General features: G+C 44.4%; 1 protein-coding gene across 7 annotated transcripts in view; it reads right to left on the reverse strand.

Annotated features, from left to right (window-relative positions):
- The window catches only part of FRMPD3 (FERM and PDZ domain containing 3), a 1,010,703-nt gene that overhangs the window by 428,565 nt on the left and 569,305 nt on the right, over positions 1–12,833 (reverse strand). The window contains exon 1 of one of the 7 annotated variants that reach the window (XM_063936984.1): positions 7,883–7,973. The exons of the other annotated variants lie outside the window; for them this stretch is intronic. The gene's annotated coding sequence lies outside the window, so the exon portion shown is untranslated. Of the gene's footprint in view, positions 1–7,882; positions 7,974–12,833 lie in introns of those variants that run through there. 7 annotated transcript variants of the gene reach the window in all.

A 12,833-nucleotide genomic window follows, 5' to 3' on the forward strand; every position in this document is an offset into this window, starting at 1 on the left:
GGATCCATAAAGGTACAAATTTCGGCCCTATCCATTTTCTTCCAGAAACAGTTGGCTGCCCTCCCTGAGGTTCAGATTTTTTTGACGGGAGTTCTGCACATCCAACCTCCCTTTGTACCGCCTACGGTGCCCTGGGATCTTAACATGGTGTTGCAGTTCCTCCAGTCAGACTGGTTTGAACCTCTGCAGGAGGTTGAGGTCAAGTTTCTCACGTGGAAGGCTGTCACATTGTTGGCCTTAGCTTCTGCTAGGCGTGTGTCGGAGTTGGGGCTTTGTCATGTAGAAGCCCATACTCGATCTTCCATGAAGATAGCGCTGAGCTTCAGACACGTCAGTAGTTTCTTCCAAAGGTTGTGTCTGCATTTCATATCAACTAACCTATTGTGGTGCCAGTTGCGACTTACTCCTCAATTTCATCAAAGTCCTTAGATGTTGTAAGGGCTCTAAAAATCTATGTGAGGAGGACTGCTCGTCACAGAAAATCTGACTCGCTGTTTGTCCTGTATGATCCGAAGAAAATGGGGTGTCCTGCTTCTAAGCAGACGATCTCTCGCTGGATTAGGTTCACTATCCAGCATGCGTATTCTATGGCGGGATTGTCATGTCCTACATCTGTTAAGGCCCACTCTACTCGTAAGGTGGGGTCTTCCTGGACGGCTGCCCCGGGGTGTCTCTGCGTTACAACTTTTCCGAGCAGCAGCTTGGTCTGGGTTGAACACGTTTTGCAAAGTTCTACAAGTTTGATACTGTGGACTCTGAGGACCTGAAGTTTGGTCAATCTGTTCTGCAGGAGCCTCCGTGCTCTCCCTCCTGTTCTGGGAGCTTTAGTACATCCCCATGGTACTAATGTGGACCCCAGCATCCTCTAGGACGTAAGAGAAAATAGGATTTTGGCTACCTACTGGTAAATCCTTTTCTCTTTCGTAGAGGATGCTGGGCGCCCTTCCAGTGCTTCGTTTTCCTGCTATCGTTATTTCGTTCAGTACAATTTTGTTTTAGTCGAGTACTGCATTGTTACTTGGTAAGTAATGTTTCAGTGGTTGCTGAGCTTCAAGCTAGTTAGCTTGATGTGCCTAAATGTGTAAGCTGGTGTGAATCTCGCCACTATCTGTGTATAATCCTTCTCTCGAAGATGTCCGTCTCCTTGGGCACAGTTTCTAGACTGTGTCTGGTAGGAGGGGCATAGAGGGAGGAGCCAGCCTACACTCTCAAACTCTTAAAGTGCCAATGGCTCCTGGAGGACCCGTCTATACTCCATGGACTAATGTGGACCTCAGCATCCTCTATGGACTACGAGAAAAGGATTTACCGGTAGGTAATCAAATTCCTATTTTCTATTTAATACTAGGGCAGAGCCCGTGGATGGACAAACACAGCAGCCCTTTAAAGGATGGACACAGCAGCCCCTTATTGGACCCAGCAGCTCATTGATGGACAACAAAGTACCCCTGGGAATGGACCACCTACAGTGTCACAGCACGTGTATGATATACTGCGGTCAGACTGGCAGTGTCACAGTAAAATAATAGTATAGTACAATGTGGTATAGCAGAAAAAAAAGATATCTTTAAAACTTTATTTTTAGCTTTTATTTTGTTTAAACTGGGGCAGAGCACACCCTAGATTGATAGAGCAACCAGACACAGCAGCCCCTTTTCAGACACAGCAGCCCCTTGACGGGCGGACACAGCAGCCCCTTGTTGGACACTGCAACCCATTGTCGGACACAGCAGCCACTTGATGGTCAACACAGTATCCTTTTATGTAAAACAAAGCACCCCTGGGGACAGACCACCTACGGTTGTGGTACCACCTATGTCTAAAAATACATGTATATAACAATAACAGTATAGTACACTGTGGTAAAGCAAAAAAATATTTTATATATATATATATGTATCTATATATATATATATATATATATATATATATATTAGCTTTTATTGTGTTTACACTGGGCAGAGCACCCCTGGATGGACACAGCAGCCCCTTGACAGATAGACACCGCAGCCCCTTGACAGACATAGCAGCACCTTGATAGACAACTCAATACCCCTTTATTTGCAGCAAAGCACCTCTGGGGATGGACCACCTACAGTTGGGGTACCACCTACGGTGTCAAAATACATGTATGATTATACACTGCGGTCTGACCGGCAGTGTCACAGAAAAATAATAGTATTGTAATAATAGTAAGGTTATTAATAGGAACCAACATAGATTTGTAAAGGATAGATCATGTCAAACTAACTTAATAGGCTTTTATGAAACTTTTAGTGCAAACCTAGATCAGGGTAAAGAGGTGGATGTAATCTTTTTAGACTTTGTTAAAGCTTTCGATACAGTACCACACATGAGACTTATCTACAAGTTAAGAGAACTTGGGCTAGGGAGCACATTATGCATTTGGGTGAGTAATTGGCTGGATAAAAGGGAACGAGTGGTGGTAAATGGAACTTTTTCGAAATGGACTGAGGTACTCAGTGGTGTGCCACAGGGGTCTGTACTTGGGGCCTAATTCAGATCTGATCACAGCAGCAAATTTGTTAGCTAATGGGCAAAACAATGGTGGTCATTCCGAGTTGATCGCTAGCTGAAGTTGTTCGCAGCGCAGCGATCAGGCTACAAAACGGCTGTTGCGTCGGACAAGCACAATGGACAATGTAGTTTTGCACAGGGTCTAGCGAAGCATTTCAGTCGCACTGGTGGACGCAGTGTGATTGACATGAAGTGGGCATTTCTGGGTGTCAACTGACCGTTTTCAGGGAGTGTTCGGAAAAACGCAGGCTTGCCAGGAAAAATGCAGGTGTGGCTGGGCGAACGCTGGGCGGGTTTGTGACGTCAAAACAGGAACTGAACAGTCTGAAGTGAGAGTAGGTTTTGAGCTACTCTGAAACTGCACAAAAATATTTTATAGCCGCTCTGCGATCCATTCATTCGCACTTCAGCTAAGCTAAAATACACTCCCAGTGGGCAGCGGTATAGCGTTTGCTCAGCTGCTAAAAACTGCTATAGCAGTTAGAGCACCTCCAGTTAGAGCAGGACTGCGATAGCAGAAAGAGCACCTCCCATGGGAAACACTCCCCTACTAATGTGTCAGCCCTTTCTGGTTTCTGTGGGCTGCAGCCAATGCAGTCTGTTGAAGCCAGGCTGTTTCTAAGCAGTGCCAACTTAAGCCCCACCCACAGACTTAAGCCAGTAATGTTAGCGATCAATCACCAGAAGGGCAGGGGACAAGGAGCCAAGAGATGATCAACCAGCTCCCCATGCCAGGTGGGTAATCAGCCGCCACGGGATACAACAGTCTTTTGTTTGTGTATCCACAGAAATTTAGTACTCACGGCTTTGGAGGGACCCTTCTATTTTTTCTTGTTTGTAATAGGCAAGATTCAGTGCTCCCCAAGGTCCTGATATGGTTGCAAAGCAACTGTGGCTCTTTCAGTTTTCTAATTAATAGGAGACAGTCTGCATATTTTTCTTGTCTCTGTATTTTAGACTCTGCAGCTTAGGCATAGGAATATCTGTATTTGATAAGTCTTTACAGAGTCCTTCTCACACAGTCACCCAATAGTGGAGCTCAGATTTTCACACCATCGAGGTTATCCATTGATGGCTAACCCACTGATGGCCATCCCTAATTAGTGGCAGGTTTGAATAAGCAGAGTTAGGGGAAGGTGGATACAGTACATGAAAGATGAACTAGTCCCTCTTCACTAGTGACTTAGCACAGTTGTATTGGAGGCTAGTCTCCCATGCAACCTGATGCAAACTATGAATGCTATTCTCATCTCAGGTAGATGGCAGCATCAAGCCTCATAAGATTCACCATAAGGTTTCTTTTGACTTAGTTGTGGCATTAGAGGAATTTGTCTCTACCACCTTTTCTGTTACACCGACTTTTCTTTAAATGAGTGAATAAGGTGGTTGAACAGGATGTAATCAAAAGGTCAGTAATAACAAAGTCATCATTCACAATGTCAACATTATGATGTCAACATTGTTAAAATGGTGATAGACATTCTCATAATGTTGACAGGTGAAATGTTGGGATTGTCAGAATGTCAACATTAAGGTTATGCTGCAGATGGGAGGGATAAGGAAGGATTACGGGGTAGATTAGGGTTATGCTGCAGGGGGGTTTGGCACTGGAGGGATGGTTAGGGGCAGGGATTAAGGTAAGGAATAGCTGTGTCTTTCCTCCTGACCAGCATGCACAAGATCTCAAAAACATCACAAGATCTTGTGCACAGCCCAAGCCTCACAGAAGCTGCCCCAGTTTAGCACGCATACTGGCAGGTGGTCCTATGATATGTGAAAAATGATAATCTACAAAAGTGCAGGTTGATTTTATAAAATCTGAAAGATTTTTCATCACCATACGGTGATGGTAAATTCACTGGATGTTTGCAGATAAAATAGATTTTTCTCTATACTATCTGCTTTCGTACATACCACTGTTGTGTTGTAAGTCTCAAATAGAGCTGGTTATAGCACATTTGTCACCTTGTGAGAGGGGCTGATTGGTGCAGCTGAAGCCACAATGTATGAGGACACATCTGTATGGACCATTACTGAATTTCTGCCTGCCCTGTCTAATGCTCAGACTTGAGGACAGATTTATTAATGTTTGGAAAGACATTTAGTAAAGAGGTAATCTACCAGCTAATCAGACCCTGTCATTTTAGCCTGTAAAGTGACAGGAGTTAGTTGGTTGGAGCTTTTTCTATGTCCACTTTATCTCTCTCCAAGGGGTAAATTTACTAAAATGGGAGTTCTATTTAAGATGAGATGTTGCCCATAGCAACCAATCAGATTCTATTTCTCATTTATCTAGCACCTTCTAGAAGATAATACCTGGAATCTGATTGGTTGCTATGGGCAACATCCCATCTTAAACAGAACTCCCATCTTAGTAAATTTACCCCCAAGCTTGATAAATCGTTTACAGTATCTCTTCCTATCTCTCTAGCCTATGGGCGGTATCCAGTTATATGCAATAATAGCGGCATTATCACGGGTGTCTGGTTATCGTGGTCATCATGAGAAAACTTTTACTTTTGCTTTATTGTGCCTTTCTAATTAGAGGCAAGGTTCCAGCTTCTTCTCCTGAATAGTGATCAATCTCATGATTAGGGGGTTGTGGCTTATCGCATTTCTGCTGTTTTATCGCAGTATCTATCCAGGCATGTGCCAGACACCATTTTGATCAGCCTACAGTGTGTAAAGGTGGTTGTTGCAGTATGATTAATTGGTTTTCTATTTGTGGCATGCACACACAGCAGAGTGATTGCAGAAGCAGCTCCAGCAGCATCAGTCATAGCAGCTGGAGCCCAACAGCAGCTAAGACAAGCAGCCAAAGGACATTTGGAGGAGAAGACCTTTATCTTTGCCCTGGGAGTACCATTGTAACCCTGCACCCCTATAGCCACCCTACCCCCCTTACATGTACCCCTATGGGCCCCTATGGCCACCCTGCCCCATACCATGTGACCATATGGCCACCCATGTACTCCCAGAGGCTCCCCCTCCCCCATACAATGTGACCACATGGGCACCTATGTTACCCCTAGGAGCTCCTATGGCCCTCCAACCCCAAACTATGTAATCACATGGGTACCCATGTACTCCTATGGGTCCCTTCCCCATACCATGCAACCCACATGGCCATCCATGTAGCCCTATGGGCCCATATGGCACTCCAGCCCCATACAATGTGACCACATGGCCATCCATGTACCCCTAGGGCCACCCCTCCACATACCATGCAACCACATGGCAACCTATGTACTCCCTAGGGGCCCCTATTGCCCCTAGCCCCATACCATGTGACCACATGGCTAATCATGCAGACACCCATTTTTGTAGGTCTCAATTTTATTATTTTTGTATCTATTTTTCTACATTTTCTTTTTTTTTTTTTTAGATAACAGAAATGTCTTGGGAAAAGAGAATGCATCCACCCTGGTCTACCCATTACTTGGAAGATTCCTTTGACATGGATGAGCAGTGGTGTCCAGAGCCTAATCAGAAGGATACTGTAGAACACCAGTGATGGAATCAAAGCAACAGCCAAGAGATTAGAGAACACAGGTATACCTTCACCCCACCCTACACCTAGACAGTTTCCAGGCACACTCACTTTCACCAAGGTAGTTACATACATAACAACCAATACTAAATCTAGCGCTCTGTCACTCCAATCAATATGCTGCCAGTAACATAGGGCTACTCACCCCTATTAGATTAAAAAAATCAAACAAGCAACAAAGAAACTAGTGTTACAGCACATATGGATTAGAATGTAAAAAGGTTTTTTATTAAAACATATATATATATAAAATATGCAATTTATACCACCGGTATCGAGATCTCCGGATGTAGTGGTCAGAATGATGAAGCCGTTGAGCCCGGAGGGAGGCGGGGAAACGCGTCAATTACTCATCTAATTGCTGTTCATACCACTACATCCGGAGATCTCGATAACCAGCACTAACGCTCCAGGAACTCTTCACCTTCATTTACAATCCCCCAGAGATGACTGCACGATAAAGGTTGAAAGCACCAGCAGCCGGGGAGGATATTTTCGGTGAAAGAATCCACAAATAGGAGTGGTGAGATCGTACTGCATAAATGTCTGGCCAGACACGCTTTTAGAGGAAGCATTGGCTCACATTATCAACAGGCTGTGGCTATATAAATGGGACAGCGTAAAAACCCACATTTAGGGGGTCATTCCGAGTTGTTCTCTCGCAAGCGGATTTTAGCAGATTTGCTCATGCTAAGCCGCCGCCTACTGGGAGTGAATCTTAGCATCTTAAAATTGCGAACTAAGTATTCGCAATATTGCGATTACACACCTCGTAGCAGTTTCTGAGTAGCTCCAGACTTACTCGGCATCTGCGATCATTTCAGTGCTTGTCGTTCCTGGTTTGACGTCACAAACACACCCAGCGTTCGCCAGACACTCCCCCGTTTCTCCGGCCACTCCTGCGTTTTTTCCGGAAACGGTAGCGTTTTTCCCCACACGCCCATAAAACGGCCTGTTTCCGCCCAGTAACACCCATTTCCTGTCAATCACATTACGATCGCCAGAACGATGAAAATGCCGTGAGTAAAATTCCTAAGTGCATAGCAAATTTACTTGGCGCAGTCGCAGTGCGGACATTGCGCATGCGCATTAAGCGGAAAATCGCTGCGTTGCGAAGATTTTTACCGAGCGAACAACTCGGAATGACCCCCTTAATGTGAGGAACAACCCTATTTCATTTTCTTCACAAAAGTGACTGTTATATAGTCTCACAGAAAAGAACTGTGTGTGCTATTTAGCCTCAGTAAACATCGGATATGTTAAATTTTAACCACTACAACAGGTGTTATTAAGAATTTAAAGTGGATATAGAGTAATTTGTTATAATATATGTTACATACAGTTCATATGTGAATTGATTATTGTAATGGTATATTGACCGGCCGGTGGTATAAATTGCATATTTTATATATATATATATATATATATATATATGTTTTAATAAAAAACCTTTTTAAATTCTAATCCATATGCGCTGTAACACTAGTTTCTTAGTTACATACATACCCAGTTATGCTCACACACTCACCCAAGTAATTACACATATATCAAGGCACACTATGTACACTTACACACATACCCAGACACGCTCATACAGGTACTTACACACATATCCAAGCACACTTATTTACATTGGTACTTACACACACCCAAGCACATTCACCTACATAATGTACACTTACACAAAAACTCAGACTCACTCAGACACTCACACATGCACTTACACAAGTAGACACACACATACACACTCACACAGGTATTTTCACACATAGCCAGGAATACTCACACAGTTACCTAGGATAATTTTGTTTAAGGATCAAACATCATCTGGAGAACAGGATCCAGGACAAAGATGCAGCAAGACAAAGGAAACCAGATCTGCTCATTTCACCAGCTCAGAGAATGATTCCCTGATTGATGGAGTCCATCGTCACTACAAGAAACTCTTTGGAGTCAGGATCTAGGGTCTGGAAGGACATTGCATCAAGTGTTAATGCCATCTAAAGGGACACAACATGAAGCGGAGGTCAGCAAAAAAAGCTACAACGATTGTCACCGCTACACAAAAAATAAGATGGCCAAAGAAAACCAATATTAACAAGGAGTATCACCTCTTATATTCCAGTGGCTTCCCATGGAGCAGAAGATAAAGGAGGAGATGAATCAGATCATGGTTGCCGGATTGGAGGGCATTCTGCTCATTATGAGCAGCCATGATGCCTCCACCATCAACAGAGAGTTAATGAAAACAAGCATTTTTTTAATGACTCCTATTTGTGTGTAACTGTAAACTTAATGTATTCTTTTTTTATTTCTCTTACGTCCTAGAGGATACTGGGGTCCATTTAGTACCATGGGGTATAGACGGGTCCACTAGGAGCCATGGGCACTTTAAGAATTTGATAGTGTGGGCTGGCTCCTCCCTCTATGACCCTCCTACCAGACTCAGTTCAGAAAATGTGCCCGGAGGAGCTGGTCACACTGAAGGAAGCTCCTGAGGAGTGTTCTACATTTATTTTCTGTTTGTTGTTTCCAGGCAGGGCTGGTTGGCACCAGCCTGCCTGCTTCGTGTGACTTAGGGGGGGGGGGGGAATGGCTCAACCCCTTAAAGGGTTAATGGTCCTGTTCCCCACTGACAGGACACTGAGCTCCTGAGGGAACTATTCGCAAGCCCCACCACGGCGATCCCGCAGCACACCGGCACCCCTAACAAAGCCAGAAGAATGAAGAGTGGTGAGTACTGAGCCGGCGTCCCGGTTAGCGGGGAGCCAGCCATTATGGCGGCATGAGGGTACGGAGACGCACGGCTTGTAAACGGGGTAGAATGCGTCTCCAGACACAGTACACAACTGCGTCTCAGTACTCAGTATACTGTACTTACTTAGTACCCAGACTGACAACGCAGCCTTAAAACGGTTTCTCTCCATTTTAAGCACCAGATTCCTCAGTAAGTATAAAAAAAGTGGGAAGACCGAGCACCGTTGAAGGGGCGGGGCTTCACTATGAGAGTATACAGCAGCTCACCAGCGCTATTTTCCCTCTGCAGTGGACACAGGCGTTTATAGGACAGGGACGCGCAGCTCCTCCAGTGTGACTCCAGATTACCTCAGTGGTACCAGGAGGTCATAGCAGGGGAAAGCGACTATTAGTGTACTAAGTCCCCTATCAGGGTACTTAGTCTGCGACCCAGATAAGCTTCGCATAAGCGATAAGGGCGTGGTGGGGGCTGGCTCCAAACAACTCTGTGTCTCCCTGAAGGACTCTTTGTGGGTTAATTGTGCTTAACCTTTTCCTGTGTGTGTGTGTGCAGTCACATTTGCATTATGTCAGGTAAAGAGAGTTTCTTGTACAGCGGAGTGTTCCTCTTCACCAGGGGGCTCACTACTGGGTACTCAGGGTTCACAAGCTAGTGGAACTGAACCGGAGTGGGTTAATTCTCTCAAAGTAATGATTTCCACTCTTTCTACAAAGCCATCCGCAATGAGAAAGAGACGCAATACTTGAAAACAAAGGCCCTCAATCCGAGTTGATCGCTAGCTGCCGTTGTTCACTGCATAGCGATCAGTGAAAAAAATGGCTAATCTGCGCATGCATATGCACCGCAATGTGCACGCGCGTCGTACCGGTGCGAAGTCCTTTGTAGTTTTGCACTGGCTCTAGTGACGTTTCCAATCGCACAGCCGAACGCAAGGAGATTGACAGGAAGTGGGAGTTTCTGGGTGTCTACTGGGAGTGTTTGGAAAAACGCAGGCGTGGCCGGGCATTTGCTGGGTGGGTATCTGACATCATTACCGTGTCACTCGTCGCAGCAATCATCGCACAGGATAAGGAACTACAGGGCTGGTCTTGTTTTGCACAAAATGTGTTTGCAGGCGCTCTGCTGCCCAGGCGTTCGCACTCCTGCAAAGTGAAAATACACTCCCCCGTGGGCGGTGACTATGCGTTTGCACGGCTGCTAAAAACTGCTAGCGAGCGATCAACACGGAATGACCCCCAAACTGTGGATGAGTTTATGATCAGAGACTCAGTCCCCAAAACAGCGTCTCAGTCCCCTCCCATTTGTCTGCAAAAGCAATCTCTGGCCCATATCCTGCAATCTGACTCTGATGCTCATGGATCAGACATGGAGGAGGGTGAGGTAGACTTGGAGGGGCGGGGGGGGGGGGGGGAATGTGGCTCCGTCACAGGGAATAGAGGCTCTTATAGAGGCTATCAGAGATGTTCTGCATATTCCTGACAGGGTCGGATCTAGACTTTTCTTTTAGGGGGGGCGGTTTACGGTTTAATCTTGACCCCTCCCCTCTCCAGTCCCGACTCCTCCCCTCTCTCGTCTTGACTCCACCCCTCTCATCTTGACCCCTCCCATCTTGACTCCTCCCCTCTCCCGTCCAAATTCATCCATCACACAAATAGGTATAATTGCAGGTAAAGGATTTGTTAGTGGATGTTAGGTATAATAATCACTTCTACAACACATCAAAGCAAAGTTGCCCAATATGACATCTATCCAAATCCCTCCTTATGTTCATCATAATGTATGACACGTCATGTACAATTGTGATACCTACAGTATAAAAAGTTATAATCCCCTAATATTGGGGTATAGCAAAAGAAAATTAAATATAAACAAAATGTCTGGAGTAATTATTTGCAGCTATTTCTCATCTTAATATGAGGTACTGATATAGAGACAGTCAATCATCAAGGTTTATATGTCAACGTCGTTATGAAATACAGTATTATCATAAACCTTGATGATTGACTGAATCTATATAAGCGCATTATATTAAAATGAGAAACAGTAACAATGTGATAATACCTATAATTCCTTTCTTTGGGATACTAGCAACTTTTATGGATACAAATGGTAACAACTGGCATTTTATGTGTTACTGAACCAGGAAGGGAAGACACATTATAATACCCTGTTATATTATTATAATAAGGGGAACTGCTGAATAGTACCAAGGGGATTTTAGGCACAGAGTCTTGGGGGGTTAGACCAATTATTTGATAATCCCACACAGTACTCAACACTTGCCAACCCTAATAGATGAATTCCACATTTGTAATTGTCCAATAATGGAGTTTGAGACTAACCAGGATTAAGTGAGAGTACGTAATACTCGCAGGAGTTCACCTGTAGATTAAAATCCCTTTTGCATCTATGTGCCACATAGGTTTGGGAAATCCCCCCACCACCCTTTTTTTTCCAGAAAAATGTTGCAAGTATACCATAGTTATCTGATTGATACAATTAATTTAAGGAATTATAGGTATTATCACATTGTTGTATAGAATTTAGCCAGTGCTACTGCATATGTAGGTTGTTCATAAATATACCACTTCAGATACAGCAGATGTCATACTTCTTATTAGGCTCATTCAGCTATCTCCAATGAAAGGGATAAGCAAATATAGTGAAGTACTGTTTAATAATTGTAAATTTCAGCCAAACCTGAGCCTGCACCAGTGGGAGAACCCAGGACTTGCACTGTTTCAAGTGCATTCTGAACTGCTTAAATAACAGTTCATGTCTAGCTGGAATTGTCAAAATTTGGCCACTTGGAAATACATGTGATCTGTGTGGAGTTTATATGTTTTCGTTTTTCTCATATTAAATCTTACAATTATTAAACAGTGTTTCACTATAATTGCTTATCTCTTACATTTTGGGTATATCTGAATGAGCCTAATAAGAAGTATACTGTGAGATATGACATCTGCTGTATCTGAAGTGGTATATTTATGAATGACCTACATACTGTATGCAGTAGCGCTGGATAACTTCTATTCAACCTTTTTTGGCACATATTTGGTGAAGATGTGAGGATACCTTTAAGTAAAATATTGAGCTCACCGAGCTGCTTTTTTTCTGCTTGTGCGCACTGCTAGGATTGTCTATTTTATAAATCTATTATCAGATTGTTAATGTTTCTCATGTTAATATGAGGTGCTGATATAGAATAAGTCAATCATAATTAATCCAGACATTCTGCTTTAATTTAATATTTTTTTGTTATACCCCAATATTAGGGAATTACAACTTTGTATACTGTAGGTATCACAACTGTACAGGACGTGTCATAAATTATGATGAACATATGGATGGCATAATAGAGGGCCATCAAAATACGGCATTTGTGGCAACAGTAGTGACAAGACATTTGGCATAATTCAAACTTGATCGTAGCCGTGCAGCTACGATCAGTTACTCAGACATGCGGGGGGGGGGGGGGGGGGGACCCAGCACAAGGCTAGTCCGCCCCGCATGTCTGACTCCCCACCGTACAAGTTCAAAACCATCGCACAGCGGCAATGCTTTTGTACTTGATGAGTAGCTCCCTACCAGCGCAGCTCCTGCGCACAGGCAGGGAGCTACTAGTCACTGACCGGGTCACAGCAGCTGCGTGTGACGTCACGCAGCAGCCTGCCCCCCGCACGGTCCGGGCACACCTGCGTTGCCTGGACCGCACCCCTAAAAAGGCAGCAAAACGCCACCGGCCCGCACCCTCCTGCCCAGCGTCCGCCTCTGCCTGGCAGGGCTGAGATGGCCGTCGGCTGTCTGGCATGCACCAGCGTATATGTGCAGTTCAAACCTGAACGGCTGCTGTGAGAAAATGCACAGCAGTGATCAGGTGTGAATTAGGCCCCTTGTCTGTAATGACATCAGTTATAAGAGAGTGAGGCTCCCGAGGACGCACCATATCAAGCAATTGAAATATTTCTAGGGATTTGGATAGAT

Source organism: Pseudophryne corroboree, chromosome 8 (assembly GCF_028390025.1).
Source record: "Pseudophryne corroboree isolate aPseCor3 chromosome 8, aPseCor3.hap2, whole genome shotgun sequence".
NCBI lineage: Eukaryota > Metazoa > Chordata > Amphibia > Anura > Myobatrachidae > Pseudophryne > Pseudophryne corroboree.